We start from the raw sequence: 17,961 nt of genomic DNA, 5'->3' as shown, positions 1-17,961 counted from the left end.
CCTGGATGGGGGCGTCTGAGGACTGTGGGAGAGGCCTGCAGCCCTTCCAGAGGCCCCTTTGCAAGAAAGGGTACTGACAGTCAAGAGAGACTGCTTCCTTTGGGAGGTGAGACTTACAGGGCCCGGGTGATAAGATGGGGGCACAAAGGCTGGCCAGGTGCCCCAGGGTGGTCCTTGAGCCAAGGGCAACAGATGGGTAACAACACACCAGCCCATGACACTGCCAGTTATAGGGTGGGCTGCCAGAAGGCAAACAACCCATTTCTCAGTTCTGCTCAGGCCTCGCCAGGACCTTAAGAAGCCGACTCCCCGAGGCTCACATTTGGCAACAGGGGACAGGTGCAAATATGTTATTCCCCAAACCCACCCAAGACCCAGTGACAGGTCCTGGGCTTAAATTAAAGGAGGGGAGATGGTGGTTAGTGATGAGGAAAAGTTAAAATGTGAAATCCCAAGATGTGGTGACTCAGGGAGATGCCCGAACCTGTGCCCTGGGCAGTGATCTAATAGAGAACAGCCTTGGCTGGTATGGCCAGATGCCCACCTGTTGAAAGACAGGAAGTTCCCTTTATCAAAGTCACATCTGGTCCTTGAATTCTGAGATGCTGCTCTTCCAGGAAGAATGGTTACTACCAGATAAATGAAAAACAAAACCACCACCACCACAACAACAACAACAAAAAAAAGAAGAAGAAGAGGAGGAGGAGGAGGCAGCAAAAGAGGAAGAAGAAAAAGAAAAGTCCTTTACCTAGCACGTTGCCTCCATTGGCACAGAGAACGGAGATGGGCCCGAAGTTGTTACCAAAGCCTCTGTCTGCAACGGCCCAGAAAGCTCCTGAAGGTGAAACCCCTCAAGACAACTGCTGGCCTCTGCCCCCGCTCATCTTCTCTTCCTCTCCGCTGTTCCCACAGCCTAACACAACAACACAACCACTGTGTGACCTCCAGGACAGACTGGTTTTATTTTCATCAACCTTTAACCATGCAGGTTAGACAAAGAGGAAGAACCTTGGAGAAACGCAGGTGTAACGAGGTCATTTTCCATCAGGTCTAACGTGATGCGGAGACCATGCAGGGAGCAGGTGATCCCACCACAGCCAGATGACATGTGACAACAGCCCCCCAAACCCAACTGTCCCATCCACACGATGGCTGGCTTTGGTGTCTCAGAGGCAGAAGGAGGGTGTCTTTTCTTTTCCTTACACTTTTGCAGAAGAGGGTTTTCTTGGACACGGGATGGAGAATGATGTGGGTATGGTTTTAATTCCTTTGAAGAGAAGTGTGATTTCTCTCCAAGTTGTCAGGAGACCTCTGGTTCCTCATTTTCCTGGGAGTGCGGCAAAGCACTGCTGGTGGAGAGAAGGTGGGGGTCAGGGGCTGAAGGGCATTCCTGAGGCCCTCCTGACTCTGTGGCCGCTGCTGCTTTAACATCAGTCTCACTCAGGGAAGCCTTGAAGGGAACTCTCCCTCCTGCTTTGAACCATCCAGAGTCCGCCTGGCTCCAGGTGATGGTAGACCTCCGAGATTTGCTCTCAGAAGTTAGAGCAAGAGGGAGATAATAAAGACTGCTGATCTTCCCACGCAAGAGCTTCCTCTATAAGAAGCTCTGACTCAAGTCAAAGCTTTGACCCTCCGCCTCAGCCCCACGCTCATCACAGTCCCCACCGCTGTCTGGGTTCGGCTCAGCAAGCTGCTCGAGGGTGGGGCCGTCCTCATTAGTCTTCAGACCTTCAGAGCCAGCAGAGGCCCGGCACAGAGCACTCCATCAACGTTTGGTACAGAAAAAGGGAGATTTGGGATCAACGTAAGGCCTCAGTGGAAAAGGGCTGTTGGAAGGAGGGCCGTGAAAACAACCTAGGACAAATTGGAATGAGGCAGACGGATGGCAAGGGGGCGATATGAAAAGCTGTGAATGGAACCTAAGGGCTGGAACTGGATATGGGTCGCGATTACACTTACTGAGGCGACGTCCAGGCTCAGAGCCAGCGAGTTTATATGCATTGTCTCATTTTCATCCTGACAGCAACACTATGATGTACACATTATTATTATCATCATCCCCCGTTTCTGAATGAAACATCTCCCAAGTTCACCTGTACTCTGCCCTTGAACAAGCTGGAGGCCCAAATCATCTGGGTGCTGGGGTAGAAGGTGAGGCCCCATGAAGGTAGTTTGGAAAAGCACAGTTATATTCATTTGATGATCTAAACTGTAACCACATAATCAGATTTGACAATTACTCTCTCCTAAACTGTTGCTCTCTGGCCCTTTACGTGGCATTTGACACTTCCTTCTCAAAACTCCCCGGGGGAGCACGTACCTTTTGGTTCTCCAGAGGCCCAGACCACACCTCCAGGCGGCTCCCCCCACAGGGCTCCCCTGAGGCTGGGTCAGCTCTCTTGCCACAGCTCCCACCCCCCTCATTTGAAAGGCTCCCTCACCCTCAGCCAGACTGCACTTCCCAGTGTGAGTGAGCATCCCTGCTTCATCTAGGCATGGGGCTACCATCTCAGACTCCGTTCTCCCTCCCGTCTGCCTTCCTGATGGGCCTTTTCCTCCCACAAAGAGGCTCTCAGAAAGTGATGGAGATTCCAGCGACCCTGCGAGTGGAGTGGCATGGGAGCTGGGATACACAGCCAACGGACAACAGTTCAGATTTAGCTTGGCACTCAGAAGCATATTTTTTTTTCTTTTTTTTTTTTTGCAGTATGCGGGCCTCTCACTGTTGTGGCCTCTCCTGTTGCGGAGCACAGGCTCCTGACGCACAGGCTCAGCGGTCATGGCTCACGGGCCCAGCCGCTCTGCGGCATGTGGGATCCTCCCGGACCGGGGCACGAACCCGTGTCCCCTGCATCGGCAGGCAGACTCTCAACCACTGCGCCACTAGTGAAGCCCCAGAAGCTGGGGCTGAGCCAGGCCCCACCATCCATGGCCTAAGGGTGCTCTAAGGAAAGGGGAGAGACCGGAGACCACCCTAGGCAGGCTACAGAACAGACGTGCTAAGGAGGATCCAGAAACCTTGGCTTGACCTTTTGGTGACTTTTAGCTACCAAAGGCCAACATCATTGGAGCTGTGCCTCATCTTCCCACAAGGCTCACACACACCTCCCATTGCGTTAGGTTCATATCTCCAAAGTTGACCACAGATGTGTGAAGTACTGTCAACTGCCAAAGGCCCCCAGAGCTCTGGAAGACTCTGTGGCTGGGGCATGAGTCAATGTCCTGGGAAAGGCAGATGGGCAATCCCCTCCTGACTGGAGGTGAGGCCAGCTCCGGCCCAGGCCTGGGGAGGAAGCACACGGGAACAAAGGCGGCCCTCTCACCCCAGCCCTGGGGGGAGAAGCTTCCCGAGGTCCGTTACCCCAGGCACACCCCAGACGGCCAGCCCACACATGGGCAGGCAGCCTAGAGTCCCCTCAGTTCACACCCCAGACGGCCAGCCCACACACGGGCAGGCAGCCTAGAGTCCCCGCAGTTCAACGGTTGATGTCAGGCTATTGGGACTGATGGGCTTGATCAGGATGACAGAAGAGGGAAAGCAGGTGGGGAGTCCAGGAAGGGGACCCAAGAGAAGCAGACAGAATCTGAGGAGTGGCTTCCCCCAACAACTGAGCCAGTCAGCTGTGGAAGGACTTAAGGGATCAGCTAGCCAGAAGTTTCACAGTTTTTTTAAAAACAGTGAAACTTATCAAACCAAATCTCAAGAAAAACCAAATCAATAAATAAAGGATTGTACAGAGAACCTGTCTGGTTAAGCAAGGCCTGTTGGGTTGCCTACAATCTACACCCCTCTGGCAGCTCTTCTGGGTAATTGTAGGGGTTCTACAGTTTGGTTTTTTCAAGTTAATAATATACGTACTAGTGCTTTGCAATTTGTACTTTCACATACAACATCACGCCCAGTCCTCACACTAACCCCATAGGAATATCATGGTCATATTTCTGATGAAGTACTTGAGGCCCCAAGTTGTGAAGTACCTATGCCCCACATTACACAGATAACATGTGATGGAGCAGGAACTTGAATCTAGGCTTTCTGACTACAAATCCAGTACTCTTTACTCCATGTCATGTCCAGAAGAAAAGGTACCACAACCCATCTGGTACCAAAAGGGAGGTCTTGATGAGAGGCAGTATAACCTGCTGGTTAGAGACCAGCTCTGGAACCACACCACTTGGGTTCATTCTTTTCTGCCATTCACTTACCTGTGTCACCTTTCTTCATCTGGAAAATAGGACAATAATAGTACCTGCCTCTAAGGCTCAGTTAATATTAAACGTATTAATCTACATAAATTACCAGCACACAGTGTCTGGCACAAAAATAAGTGCTTAATACTCATGCTTGTCCATTCTTCACTCCTGGTCAGAATTTATTCAGTGCCTGCTGCATGCAGAGGTCTGAACCTCATTCTATTGTGGGAAGGGGTGCAGTGGGACAGGACCCCAAGTTCCTGTTCCCAAGATGTTTTCAGTCCAGTGGGGAGCATGTCTAGGCACAAAGAACAGCAACAGTTTCCAGAGTGGTTGGGTCCCTGGACGCTCTGCTAAGAATGTGCCCTGGAGCATGATAAAAATGCTGGCTTGGATACCATACCCCAGATAAACAGACCTCTGCTTTGGGGTACTATTTTTTACAATAGTTTAGCGTGGCCTAATTAATATGTTTCAGGGGCTTCCCTGGTGGCGCAGTGGTTGGGAGTCTGCCTGCCGATGCAGGGGACGCGGGTTCGTGCCCTGGTCCGGGAGGATCCCACACGCCGCGGAGCGGCTGGGCCCGTGGGCCATGGCCGCTGAGCCTGTGCATCCGGAACCTGTGCTCCGCGACGGGAGAGGACACAACACTGAGAGGTCCGTACCGTGCAAAAAAAAAAAAAAAAAAAAAAAGTTTCAGAATCAGGGTCTCTCAGAGGTAGCTAGAAGTCTGCTTTTTAAATGAGCTCTCACGTTTGATTCTGCAGCCCATTAGTGTGAGACGTGCCGAGCTAGACCACCGTGCCGGCTTCCAGGTCACTTTCTCCTTGCTGGCCACTCCTCACTGCCCCACCTCTCGGGCACCTAGGCTGGTGCTGGACCTCTGCTCTCTTCTATCTACACTTGTGCTCTTGGTGAGCCCATCTCGGCTCCTGCCTTGGATGTCATCTAAGGCTGACAATGCCCTGGTTCCTATCTGCAGCCTGGACCCCAATCCTGAACTCGAGTCATCCCGACTGCCTAGTCCATAGCTCCATGTTTGTTCACTGAGCATCTCAAACGTAAGACATCCAGCCCCACCCAGCCTGCTCCTCCTATACCGCCTTCCCCCACCTCAGTAAACCAGTACCGCCAGTCACCCTGTTGCTTGGACCAAGAATTCTGGAGTCATCCTTGGCACCTCTCACTCTCCATCCCACAACGCCAAATCCTATTGGCTCTTCCTCCAAGCATATCTACCTACTTCTCTCTACTGTCAGCATAACCATCCCAGTCTAAGCCACCATCACCTCCCCACTGGATAAAGCCCTTGTCTCCTAGCTGGTCTCCTCCTCTGCCCCGGTCCCTTTACAGTCTATTCACAACCCAGCAGTCAGAGTGATCCTTTTAAAGACAGAAGTCAGATATGTCACTCCTCTCTGCTCCAAGGGCCCCATCTCACACAGGGTAAAAGCCAGTATCCTCAGAGTCCCGTGATCTGGCCTCCATTCTCTGTCCCCATTTCCCAGCGCTTTCCTCTGTTCACACACTCCAGTGACACCAGCCTCGCTTCTTCTTGACTAGTAGAAGAGCCTTCTGCGTGCTGCCGCCCTGCCTGGAATGCTCTTCTGCCTGACACCTGAATAGCTTATTCCTCACTTCTGGTACCTGCTTGGGTGTTACCTCACAAGTGAGGGCTTCACCGACCCACGTGGAATAGCAACATCCCCGGCAGCCCCATCATCACCTGCTGCATTTTTCTCCAAAGCGCTTATTACCATGTAGCTTGGTATATGCTTCTTTCTTTACTATCTTCCTGCCAGAATATAAGCTCCATGAGGGCAAGAATGTCCCTTCTGTTTCCTGAGGTAGCAGTACTTAGAACTGGGCGTATGACAGGCACTCAGCAAGCACTCATGGGAAGACTGAACAGCAGCCTTACAGTTTCTGCAGAAAGCAGGACAGGCTCTCTCCCACGGAGCATGCTTCCCAGGGCCCAACACTTCATCTCAACCGATTATGAGTCCTGAAATTCTACGGGTCACAGCTAGAGAAGGCAAAGCTGGCTAATGATGGCTGACTTGGGGGGGGGGTAGTCAGTGTAAGGAGGGGGAGGGTCTAGCTATCTGGGGCTGGAAGAGTGGAGCCTAAACAGTGCTCCTTACTCCCACCAATGTGAACTAGCCCCTGGGTGAGGTGTCCCAGTGGGCAGCCAGGTACCTGAGAAAGAGGGAAAATGCTGAGAAGGACTTTTTTCTTCTTTTGCCACAAAAACTTCTACTTAGAAAACAGTCATGGAAGAAGTGTTCAAATAATTCAATCTAAGAAGATGTGATAAGAGATATGGAAAATGAAAATCATTAAACAATTGTCTAAAGGACTAAGGACAATAAAAAAGAACATCATAGAACTAAATCGGTAATTATCATAGAACTAAAATCCTAGACAATATCAACATGGAGAGATGTGGGGAAAGACCAAAGGGACAGAGCAGCACAAAGGATCTGATTAGAAAGAAAATAGAGATCTTGAGCCCCTCATTCTTGAGAAGGACTTTTTATTCAAAAAACAGGTATGGGCCCCTCAGTGAGGTGCCTCACAAGGTGCTAGAGATCTAAAATCACATTTGCTGGATTCCTTTTCCAGAGACTTCATCAGGTAAGAGTTCTGGGCCAGTTTCCCTTTCAGCTCACTCTCTTGTTTTCAACATCTGTTTCACACCGTTCTCTTCTGCACAGACCTTGACCACACTCCCCGTCTCCCCGGGAAACCTCACTTACTATTGCACAGAAAATAAAAGTTTTCAGACCAGAGATACCTCCACTTCCTGCCACCAGGACTGCACATCCGGCCCCCTGTGCAGGGGGCCCCTGCTCTGCCCTTCCTCCGCCACCCCCCCTGCCGGGGCCCCCGCAGAGGTGGCCTCTGCATCAGGCCAAGCTCTCCACCTGTCCCAGCCTCCTGCCTCTTCAGGGGTTTTCTGATGGGAAGAGGCTGCTTTTCCGTCAGCCTCCCCCTTTCAGCTGGCTCCTTCCATCAGCACACACACAATCACAAATCTCTCCTGAGATGCAAGCAACCCCCCAAATTCTCACTCTCATATTTCTCTAAAGTTCGAGCTCTGCTTCCTCTCACAGCCAAACCTCCCGACTCATCCTCCCCCTCTCACAGCGGAGTAACTATCTCCACCGGCCTCTCTTCAATCCAACGCTCAGCCCACTCGGGCCTGGCTCACGCCCCACCAAGCCCCCCAGACTGCTCTCACCCAGGACCCAGGGACTCCTGGGTCACTTAAGCCAATGGTCAATTTTCCATCTTCATCTTAAGTGGCTTCCCAGCAACATCTGATGTTAGGGACCCCGACCCCCATCCCAAACCCAAACACACACTTTAAAATATTTTTTCCCCTTTAGCTTCCCTGAAACCACACTGTCCTGGCATCAAAGACCACGTACGAACTAACGACCCCCAATGTCTCTCTCCACTGTGTCTAGACCCACATATGTTACTGCCTTCCTAGTGTTTCCTTTTCAATGTCTCACAGGCACTCCAAAGCCACCACACCCAAAATGGAACCAACTTTTCCTCTCTCCAGTGCTCCCTCTTGGTGAAGGGCCACTTTTTATCTTGCTGTTGTCACCAGACAACTGGTATCATTGCTGGTAGTGCCCTCTCTCCTCCCTCACAACCAACCCCCAATTCAAGCCACATCCCCTCTCCCCTGGGCCTCTGCACCAGCCTCCTATTACTTGTCTCCCCTCCTATAGCTGGTCTCCCCTCCCCTCCCCTCCCGTGGCTGGTCTCACCTCACGTCCCCTCCTGTGGCTGGTCTCCACTCACGTCCCCTCCCGTGGCTGGTCTCCCCTCACCTCTCCTCCCGTGGCTGGTCTCCCCTCACGTCCCCTCCCGTGGCTGGTATCCCCTCACGTCCCCTCCCGTGGCTGGTCTCCCCTCACCCACTCACTCTCCGAAAGCCTCCCTCACACAGCAGCCTGATTAGCCTCTGAAAAAGCCAAGGTGTTCTCACTCACACAGATTTTCCACAGCCTCCCGTTACTCTCACAGTTCCAAACCCTTAACTGAGCTACCAAGGTCCCACCCACTTCTCCAGGTTATCTCCCTCCCCACCCCTTATTCTCCAGCCTCTCTGGCCTTTTTGCCATTCCTCACAGGAGAGGAGAACCTTCCTTCCTTCCAGCCTTCGCCCTAAGGCTGGTCTCCCTTTGCTCAAGCTGTTGTCTCCGCTGCAAACATCCTCTCCCCCTCCCCCCCGACTTCTCACGGAACTAAACTCGTCCAAGCCCAGCTTAAGCATCACTATTCAGCTAATCAGCCCCTTCTTCCTCAGTACACGCCCTATTATCACTCTGTACTTCTCCATTCTTTTTTTTTTTTTTTTTTTTTTGCAATACACGGGCCTCTCACTGTTGTGGCCTCTCCTGCTGCAGAGCACAGGCTCCGGATGCACAGGCTGCGGACGCGCAGGCCCAGTGGCCGTGGCTCAGGGGCCCAGATGCTCCACGGCATGTGGGATCTTCCCGGACCGGGGCACGAACCCGTGTCCCCTGCATCGGCAGGCAGACTCACAACCACTGTGCCACCAGGGAAGCCCGATTACATTCATTTTTAATGTAATTATCTGTTCAGTATTAGTCTGCATGAGCAAATAGAAAGCTGGGCCAGGACTGTGTCTTTTTCAAGGTGCTGGCACAGAGCAACCACTCAAATATCTGAGTAAATGAACAGCTGCCACTTTGGGTGCCTACAGTGTGCTAGATACTGTGGCTAGATGCTTTCTATGGGTTGCTCCACTCACTGCACAGCAACCCAATGAGGGATGGGTACTAGTTTCATTACTCGTGTTCATTATTTTACAGGTCGGGTCCTGAAGCTCAGGGAGATTGAAGAGCGTGTTCGAGGTGACGTAGCTGGAAATTGCTTGGTTGGGATTCAACCTCGGGCTTATCTCCTATCAAAGCCACTTCACTATGCTTCCCTCAATACTCCCCATGCTCACGCATGGCCCTAGACATGGTGGGTGATCAATCAAGGGGAATGGACACCCACTCCGCCATCTCACTTGATCATCACAGTCACCCTTGAACTCTACAAACGAGAATTACAACTCTCCTTTTCCAAATGAGGAAAATAGAGTTTGAGGGATCCAAAGTGTCACCCAGCAGTAGGTGGACATGTTGGGCTGGAACCCAGGTCTTCTGGTCCCTTATCTAGGGTGGTTCTCTCTCTCACTGAGGTGGGATTACGTAGGGAAGCTGTGCAGAAAAGGGTTAACATAGCAGACCTGCACCTGCTACCCCTAGAAAGGTCTGCTTACAAGGATGGGCCTTGGCTGATGTCTAGAAAGGTAGATTCAGGGTGGGCTCTCACCACCCTGAGTCAATCATTGTGCCTGAACTGTGCAAACAATGTGATTTAGGCTGAACATCTGTTTTGTTTTGTTTTGTTTTTTCTGGAAGTCTGAGATTTTGGTTGTATGCTAGGCAGAGGGTGCCTACATGACCAGTCCTCAATAAAAATACTCGGCACTGAGTCTCTAATGAGCTTCCCCGACAGACAACATTTCACACGTGTCGTCACAGTTCAGTGGTGGACGAATTAAGCACATGCTATGTGAATTCACTGGGGGAGGACACTTGGAAGCTGGTGCCTGGTTTCCTCTGGACTTTGTCCCATGTGCCTTTTCCCTTTGCTGATTTTGCTTTGTATCGTTCACTGTGATAAATCTTAGCTCTATGACTATATGCTGAATCCCGGGAGTCCTCCTAGCAAATCACTGAACCTGGGCGTGGTCTTGGAGACCAGCCTTCCTAACGAGAAATAAATTTTGAGTTTTCTTTGAAAAGAGTGAGAGGGGCATGGATTAGTAGATTAAAACAGGAGGCATTCCAGGAAGGAGAAACGATGTGAAGAAAGTTAGGAATAGATAAGTCAGGTGTAGAAGGCCCTGCCGCTGTTCAACATGGCCTAAAAAGAGCTGACACTGAGAAAATTCAGCATTACAGTTATGAGGTGGTAGAGACAGGGGTTACTGAAGTCACACTTGTTAGAAAGACCTAGTGTCAGTGAACCACTGAAGTCATATATATGGAATTGTTAGCATCACGGAAAGATTGACAGAATTTAGTGTCTGCCCGTCCGAAGCAAATACATGGCACCGGGCATTTTTGAGGAAGTCTATGGGAGTGCTATGGAGAGGTTCAAGCAACATCCCAAATTATTAAGTTTTTTTCATATAAACCACCTCAACATCACTCTGCTCTAGAATAATCTACTTCCCATACATTAAGAACAACTATTCATTCCTTCCTTTATCCCTCAGAAATGCCTTTGCCCACGGTTCAACATTCCCTCCTCTCCCTCCCATCTGTCCACCTTCCTCACTCCTCAGGAGGGCTTCCTGGAATGATCCCATCCAGTTGCTTAATCACTTGTTTTATTTATTCTGCATCTACTTAACACTCAAGCTTTCACTTCATAGTACATTAGTTTGCCTTGAACCCAGGGAAGCATGGGAAATTTTCCTAGGTTGTACCACAGATATCTGCCCAGCCTCTTCCTCAGAATTCCAACATCCTGAAGGCAGATGAGGGGCTCCTGTGACCGGCTCAGCTTAACCCCACCCCCTGCCTCCACCCTCCAGCATCAAGGACTCCTCTAACGGAGTCTCAGAACATAGCCTGGCTGTTCCAAGCCATCCCCCTTAGGAAGGGAGCACAGAGAGGGCTCTGGCTGGCAGCTTTGCCCCAAGTCAACCTCACTCCTCATTCTGCTCTGACTTCACAGCTGGATCCCACTGAAGTAATGGCTCTGCTCCTGGTGACCAAGCCAGTGCCTGTATTTTGCTTCCTAAATCCATTTTATTTCTTCTGTGGGGTCCCTGTGTTGCCTCCCTGCCCAGCACTATGATTCTTCCAAGGCTGCACTGCTCTGCCCACAAGTCCTTCTAAATGACTGGAAACCTGCCCCTGAAACCCACCCCCTGGGGCTGGGCCTCCTTTATCTCATGATGCCAGTCCCCTTCTCTGCCCTCTGCCTGCCAAGGGCTCGGCCCAACTTATCCCCACCATGCCCTGCCCCATTCCAGTTCACGGACTCTGGCCCCTGAGGTTGGCCTGGCCTAGAGATTGCAAAGCGACAGCACTAGGCTAGTTTAAATGATGGTTTACCCTGGTATGTGGCAGTTCTTGAGCTTGTCTGTTTTTAATTTAAATCTGAATGCCTTTAGGCTAGACGCATATTTTCCACCTCCCCAGAGACCCCACAACTCCCTGTGCTGTCAAACATGCGGAAGAAGAAAATCAGCTTTATGGAACCCGCCATACACTAGGCTCTGTGTATATTTTGCCTTATTTAATCCTTCCAGCAACCCCAAGTGGGTAACCTTACTATCTCTGTTTACTGGTGGGAATACAGAAGCTCATGGAAGTCGGGCGACTTGCCCAAATCATACAACTACAACCAGCAAGCCATAAATCCAGCTTTGAACCCAAGCTTGCCAGATTCTGAAATCCATACTATTCCCACTACGCCATTTGTGGAAGTAGTAGGTCTTGATTAGACTATGCATTAAGGAGTCCCCTCTGCAACAGTGTGGAAGAGAAAACAGAAGGGAAGGAAAGTGAGTGAATGGACAGTCCAGGTAGTACAGGAAGAAGTGGGGGGCGGACGGGAACTCAGGTAGCAGCCCTGGGAATAGACAGTAGATCAGGACCCGCTGGGGAGAGACAGGACAGAGGTGGCTAAGGGACAGCAATGATCTCTGCAAGGGTTAGGGAGAACGTGGAGGAAGAGGCAGCTTGGGACGAGTATCTAAGGGGCCCCTGAAACATCACAGTGAGGATTTTGTGTATCCATCACAAATCAAACTGGCCAAGAAGAGAGCTGGGTGAGAGGTGGAGACTTGATCAGCCTTTCCTTAAGAGCGCTGGTTAACCACGGGTACAGAGGAGGGTTCCAGGGAGAGGAGTGTAGGAATGGCAAGCCAGCCCAAGGACACAGTGTTGGCCCCATTCTGGCACTTACAGGGCAGGAGGAGGACGAGAAGCTCGAGGTCAAGGAAGGAAACATCAGTGGGGACGGTGTGGCCCCCTCCAAGGAGCTGAGCAACAGCTGCAGAGCAGGCTGGCGACTGAGGATTACCAAGCCCTGGAAGCCTTGCAAAGGGCAATGTAAGCAGCAGGGCAGGTGCGCGGTGCCGAGTGAGGAAGAGAGCACCAAGTGCAAGGGCGAGGGCAAGTGCTGGCTGCTCTTTCTAGGAGCTGGTCAGTGAAAGGGAGAGGAAACGTGAGGTCTTCTAGTTTAAGAGACTGAGCATGTGGTGGAGGGGAAGGAGTCAGTGGCCAGGGAGTTATGAAGGGAATCGTCTCCATCTCCATCTCCGAGGGAGGAGAGAGCTGCATCAGGGGTGTAGGTGGAGAAGGTGCCCTCCCGTTGGTCAGGAGAGCATCTTTTCCTTGAGAGAAAAAAAAAGCTCTAGGGGAAATTTCAGGGATGTTCTGAACTGGCAAGGAGGGAGGCTGATGGAGTGTGTGTCAAGAAATGAGGCATGAGGATCTGCTGGAAGTGAGATGGGTACCTCCTCCCACAAGCACCTATCTCCCCACCCCTGGGGAGGGGCGCTCACTGGGCTCCATCAGTAACCCCAGGGCCACAGAACCTGCCCGGACACTTGGGTGCACACTGCTCTTGCTACAGCGCCGTCTATCTAAGCCTGTACCACCGCTTGCCTCCAGGTAACAAAATGCAGGAAGTGCTCATCACTGTCACTGCAAATGGACTTTGAATTTTTCTACGAGGATCACTGAGTATTTTCACTTTATTTTCCCCTGGCCCTCCAGCCCACTTCCTCACAAGACAGGGCCTGCCGGGGACTCTAGGGGAAAAAACCGCTGTGTGACCCTCCAAAAAGCTTTGCTCTGTGCAAAGCAACAAACTCACTGGGGTCCGACCATGGCCTCAGCAGCCCTGGGGATGACTTCTGCCCTGCAGCTTGTTCCCCTCTAACCCTGACACACACACACACACAGAAAGAGAGAGACCCATCCACCTACTACACTCTGCTGGGGTGATAGCTCCTGCCCCAGAGGAACGTCAGAAAAAGCCATCACCTGGACAGGAAGAGCTGTTCAGAGGCAGAGTCGGCCACTGATCCCCTTCCCCTGGTCTGTTAGCTCTTATTAAAGACCCCAGATGAGTGACAAAGGTGTCAGGCAGCCTTTGATGCATGCCTTTCTGGTTCCCTCACCCTCCTGCCCAGAATCCTGGCTTCCTCTAGCTAAAAAACTATGAGAAGAGCACATAGATTGGAGTCTGAAGACTTGGGCTGGAGCCCTGGCCGGTCCCTTCGTGCTGTGAGATCTTTCAAGTCACTTCCGAGGTCCGGCTTTCAGCCAGGTAAAGTGGAAGGAAGAGCACCTGTCTCTCCCTGCTCTCAGGGAGGCAGTGAGAAGTTCATCAGGTGACACAGGCTATCTCTCAACCAGACAGTGCTATTCTGACCTCGGGGGTTTAAGCAAGTCCTGCTGGCAGCTCAACCTGTCTCTCCAGAGCCTCACCCAGCATACGTTCCCCAGCCATCAGGCCCTGGCAGCTCAGAGCCCAAGGGAGACACGGCTCAAATGAATTCAAGGCCAACATCTGTTTAGGCCTCCTCTGTGCCAGATGCCAGAATACAAACAAGACCAGACACAGGTCTTGCCCTGAGTTCACTAACCGAAGTAGAACTAACAGAGTGGGTGTCTGTTCATGCCGTGGCCAGGTCAGAGTCTGGAGGAGAACTTGCTCTGTGTTGCCGGGAACAGACCACACATGCATTATTAGAGTCTGGGTCCCCTTGTTAACCCTTCTTGAGGGGGAGCTGGGCAGAGGTAGCTCTCTGAGAAACCAGGGTGAAGGGCCTGGAGCAGAGGAACCAGAGTCCTTGGAGACCCAGGCCTGGCCCAGCAGTGGAGCCCAAGGGGTTATTTCACTTCTCAGTGCTTCACCCACACCAACTGGGCCATGTGGAGAATAATCCTGCTTTGGCTTGAATCACAAGGGTATCGTGGAGAACAAAATGACAAAATGCTTTGAAAAGGAAAGAGCTTTATAAACAAGGCACTGTTCGTTTTTCCTCAGGGTCCTCTCCAGTAAAGCTGAGATAATCACAGGAGGTCTGTTTGTCTAAATGCTGACGAGCCTTTCCCATAGCTAGCCTAATGGCACTGACTCAGAGGCATCCAGCTCCCTCACTCTGCAGTCATCTCCACTGAAATATCTCAGTCCCTACAGTTAGTACTTCCAGCGGACGGGACTCCATCTCCTTTCCATATTGTTTCCGCTACTCTGCCGCCCACAGCCAGTGGGTACTCAGGTGATGCTTGCGGGCTGATGGAAACACTGCCCGTCCTTCTCCTTACCCCAGCCACAGACCTCTGCCCCGAGGACCTGAGAAAGTCACGACCTCCATCACCGCCCCTCTGGCAGGACTTCCAGAATTTGCCTCAGATGGGACGCTTTCTCCCGCCTATGTCCAGGACCCAGGGAGAGAGGTTCCAGCATCTGAGCACCAACCCATTCCACTGAGTTCAAAGCAAGAACAAAAACAAAACAAAAGCACCTTGATAAAGCTAAACATTTTCTGCTTCCACCTCACATTCATCTTTTCTACAGCAATTTCTGTCTCCCGAGTTCAAATTAGAGTTGGAGGTGGGAGTGTTTAGATGATAAGGTTTTCACCCAAACCATCAACTGTGCTAACGCCCCTGTCTTCAGCTGTCTGTGTGTAAAGCAGAGCAGGCAGCTGCACCCTGGATTTGAGAGGTTCTAGCCCAGGCTTTCCCTGCCTAAAATTATCTCACACACCCCCAGAACTGCTCTACTTCCAGACGCACTTCAACCAACTTCTTTGTATTTTGTGTCTTCCTTTTAAAATGCAAATATTTCTGAAAGGAGGAATGCATTCCACTGACCCGACCACAGTTCTCACCCAGCACCTGTGTCCAATAAATATTTACTTAAACCCATTGGTTATTAGAAACCTGTCCTCAAGGGACTCGGGTCAGGGCCCGGGGCCGTGGAAGGTGGGGTGCGCAGGGGGCACGCCTCATTTCACCAACCCCACCGCGAGCCTAGGGCAACCCTGCCTGCCACCGCGAGGTAACTGAGTTGTGATGAAAGTAAATCTGAAATAGCCAAATACGGAAACTCTGCAGGAGGGGGCAGAACCAGCCGAGAGTCGGAGGAGACGCCCAGTGGGGTTAGTGGCAACAGCGTGGCCCCAGTATTCACTGAAAATTCTCAGAACTGCCAAAACCCTGCAGAGCAGTAACGAGGGGGAGGCAGTCTGGTTTCCACCAATTCTCTGTGTGTCCCTGGGTAACTCATTTCAACCTCTGTGAGTCTTGGTTTCCTGCAAGACCTCTCTGAGCTCCCCTTGGCTGGGGGTGAGGGTGGTTCTAAATGAGCACGCTCGGGCTTCCCTGGTGGCGCAGTGGTTGAGAGTCCGCCTGCCGATGCAGGGAACACGGGTTCGTGCCCCGGTCCGGGAGGATCCCACATGCCGCGGAGCGGCTGGGCCCTTGAGCCATAGCCGCTGAGCCTGCGCGTCCGGAGCCTGTGCTCCGCAATGGGAGGGGCCGCAGCGGTGGGAGGGCCCGCGTACGGCAAAAAAAAAAAAAAAAAAAAAAAAAAAAAAGTAAATGAGCACGCTCAATCGAACGGTTCTTGGAGGTTTCCATTCATGCCAACATTAAAGTTTCACTCTCGAATACTTTGGCTGGAAAGTCATCACGCAAACGTGGAAAGAGGGGGGGACCCAAGGGCACGGAGGGGGAACCAGGGGTTTTCAGTGCGGGTACGCGGGGCACGCCTTAAGGTCCTTCCCCGCCTGCGCACCCCGACCTGAACCTGGCCCCTCCAGTTCACACTCACGCCCTGGAGCCGCTCCCCGGCTCGGGACCCCCAGTCTCCGTCCTCGCCACACCCCTCCTCTGCTAAGAAAACCCGCTCCGGAACCCAGGTACCCCCCACGCCGCACCCACTCGACCGCATCAAGGACCATCTGCTCCGCCGAGCCCCGTCGCCTCCTTCCGCCCACCCCACCGCGCCCTCCCGGCGGCCGTCGGGGACTCGCCGGGCTCGAGTGGGAAGGGCAGCCAGGCCCGGGTCCCCGCAGCCCGGCTGGGGGCTCCTGCCGCCGCGGCGCTTTCGGTTTCAAAGTAAATGGGACGAGCCGAAAAGCGCTCCTCGGTCCCCTCGCTCCAGTCCTACAGCGTGGGGCTCAGTCCCCGCGGCGCAGCCGCCCCGGGCGGCGACCGGGATGGACTCACGTGGGGGTCGGCGGGCGGGGGTTCGGCCGGCTCCCGGCTGCAGGCGCGCGAGAACTCCAGGGCTGCGGCGGCGAGGCGGGGGCTCGGCTCTCAGCCTCGGAGCCCGGCGCGCGGAGCCCCACCTCCGAGGAAGGTGGGTGGGCCTGGGGCCCTGCAGGGGCGGGGTCACGGGAGCGGGGGCGGTGAGGGGCGCAGGCCCCCGGGTCGGGAGGTCGCGCAGGAAAGTGTGGGGCAGGACGGTGAGAGGCAGTTACCCAGCCCGTAAGAGACCTAACCTACCCTCACTAGAATCATGAGTACCTACAAATAAAAATCATCTCTGGTTTCCCTCGGGGGCGTTTGAACTGTACACATCTTACCCTTCAGTCAGGGATAACCAGGCTCAGCCAATCCTTTCATATTTTGACCCATTAGCCAAGGTCTGAGATCTGGCTCAGGTCGGTCCCTCCCGACCTTCCTTCACAGCAGCACAAATTTGCCAGCCCTCCTCCTTGCTGCTGGCCCAGCAATCCCTTAGAGTTGTAGAGCTTGCCGTTCCAAGGACTCCCCAGACATCTCCTTCGAGCTTCAAAACCTTGTGAAGTAGGCCTGGTCATCCCCATTTTACAGATGGGCCATCTGAGGTCCAGAGAAGTGACATGAAGTGATGACACCCAGCAAGTGCCATAGCTTCACCTTGAGTCCCGGTCCCCAGTACAGGGCTCTTTCTTACACTACTGCTCTCCATGGGTTCTGTTCTAAATGATATTTGTATTCTACATAAATCTCCTCTGTGAAGACGGATGGATCATAAGGATCATGGACTTTAGAATGAAAGGGACCAGAATTCCAATTCTAGCTCCTTCACTTTCAGCTAGGCAACCGTGGGAAAGTTACTTAACTGCCCGGGCTTCGATTACTCATCCGTAAAAGGGAAGAATAATAACAGGCACCACTCAGATAGGCACAGGAGCCAGGCAGGAAACACACAGGAGAGCGGTGACAGTTGTCATCCCGGGGACGGGGAGGGACACTCGCACACTAAAGACCATGTGTGGGGGTCTAGAGCAGCAACCAGGCTCCGTGCCAGCCTGTCCTTATTTGGTCTCTTATTTTTCAGCGAGAGCCACAAATCCAGATTCAAACCACCCCATGGGGAGACGTGGGGCCCGTGGGCACCTTCTCACATGGTTGCCTGCACTCACCTCCTTTCTCATTATCTACCCCCCATCCCCACGCTGCCCAGCATGCTGCAAATACAGCCCAACACTAAACAGCATGTTTTGTAGAGTTATGTTTCCTCTCACTGGCTAGAAACACAGTCTTGTATGCATATATGCGGGTATGCTCAGGGGCCCTGGTACTGTCATTGACTATGCTTCAATTGTCTCTCCCCATGCCTCTTCCCGATCAACTGAGTAAAGCAGCCAGTTTGTCCCAAGAATGATATCCAAACTTTAAATATGATGAAATCAGATGC

The 17,961-nt window shown here is 52.5% G+C and overlaps 1 protein-coding gene across 3 annotated transcripts in view; it reads right to left on the bottom strand.

Moving 5' to 3' along the window:
* Positions 1–16,638, bottom strand: part of TRAF5 (TNF receptor associated factor 5) — a 46,795-nt gene extending 30,157 nt beyond the window's left edge. The window contains exons 1-2 of one of the 3 annotated variants that reach the window (XM_081224059.1): positions 16,503–16,638; positions 1,204–1,349 (exon numbers count right to left, since the gene is read on the bottom strand). The gene's annotated coding sequence lies outside the window, so the exon portion shown is untranslated. The remainder of the gene's footprint in view (positions 1–1,203; positions 1,350–16,502) is intronic. The other 2 variants (XM_081224058.1, XM_081224057.1) reach the window with 2 other exon arrangements.
* Positions 16,639–17,961: the final 1,323 nt, after the last annotated feature.

Source organism: Mesoplodon bidens (genome assembly GCF_964165515.1).
Source record: "Mesoplodon bidens genome assembly, chromosome: 2".
In the NCBI taxonomy this organism is placed as follows: Eukaryota; Metazoa; Chordata; class Mammalia; order Artiodactyla; family Ziphiidae; genus Mesoplodon; species Mesoplodon bidens.
This window is presented reverse-complemented; position numbering and strand designations above follow the sequence as displayed.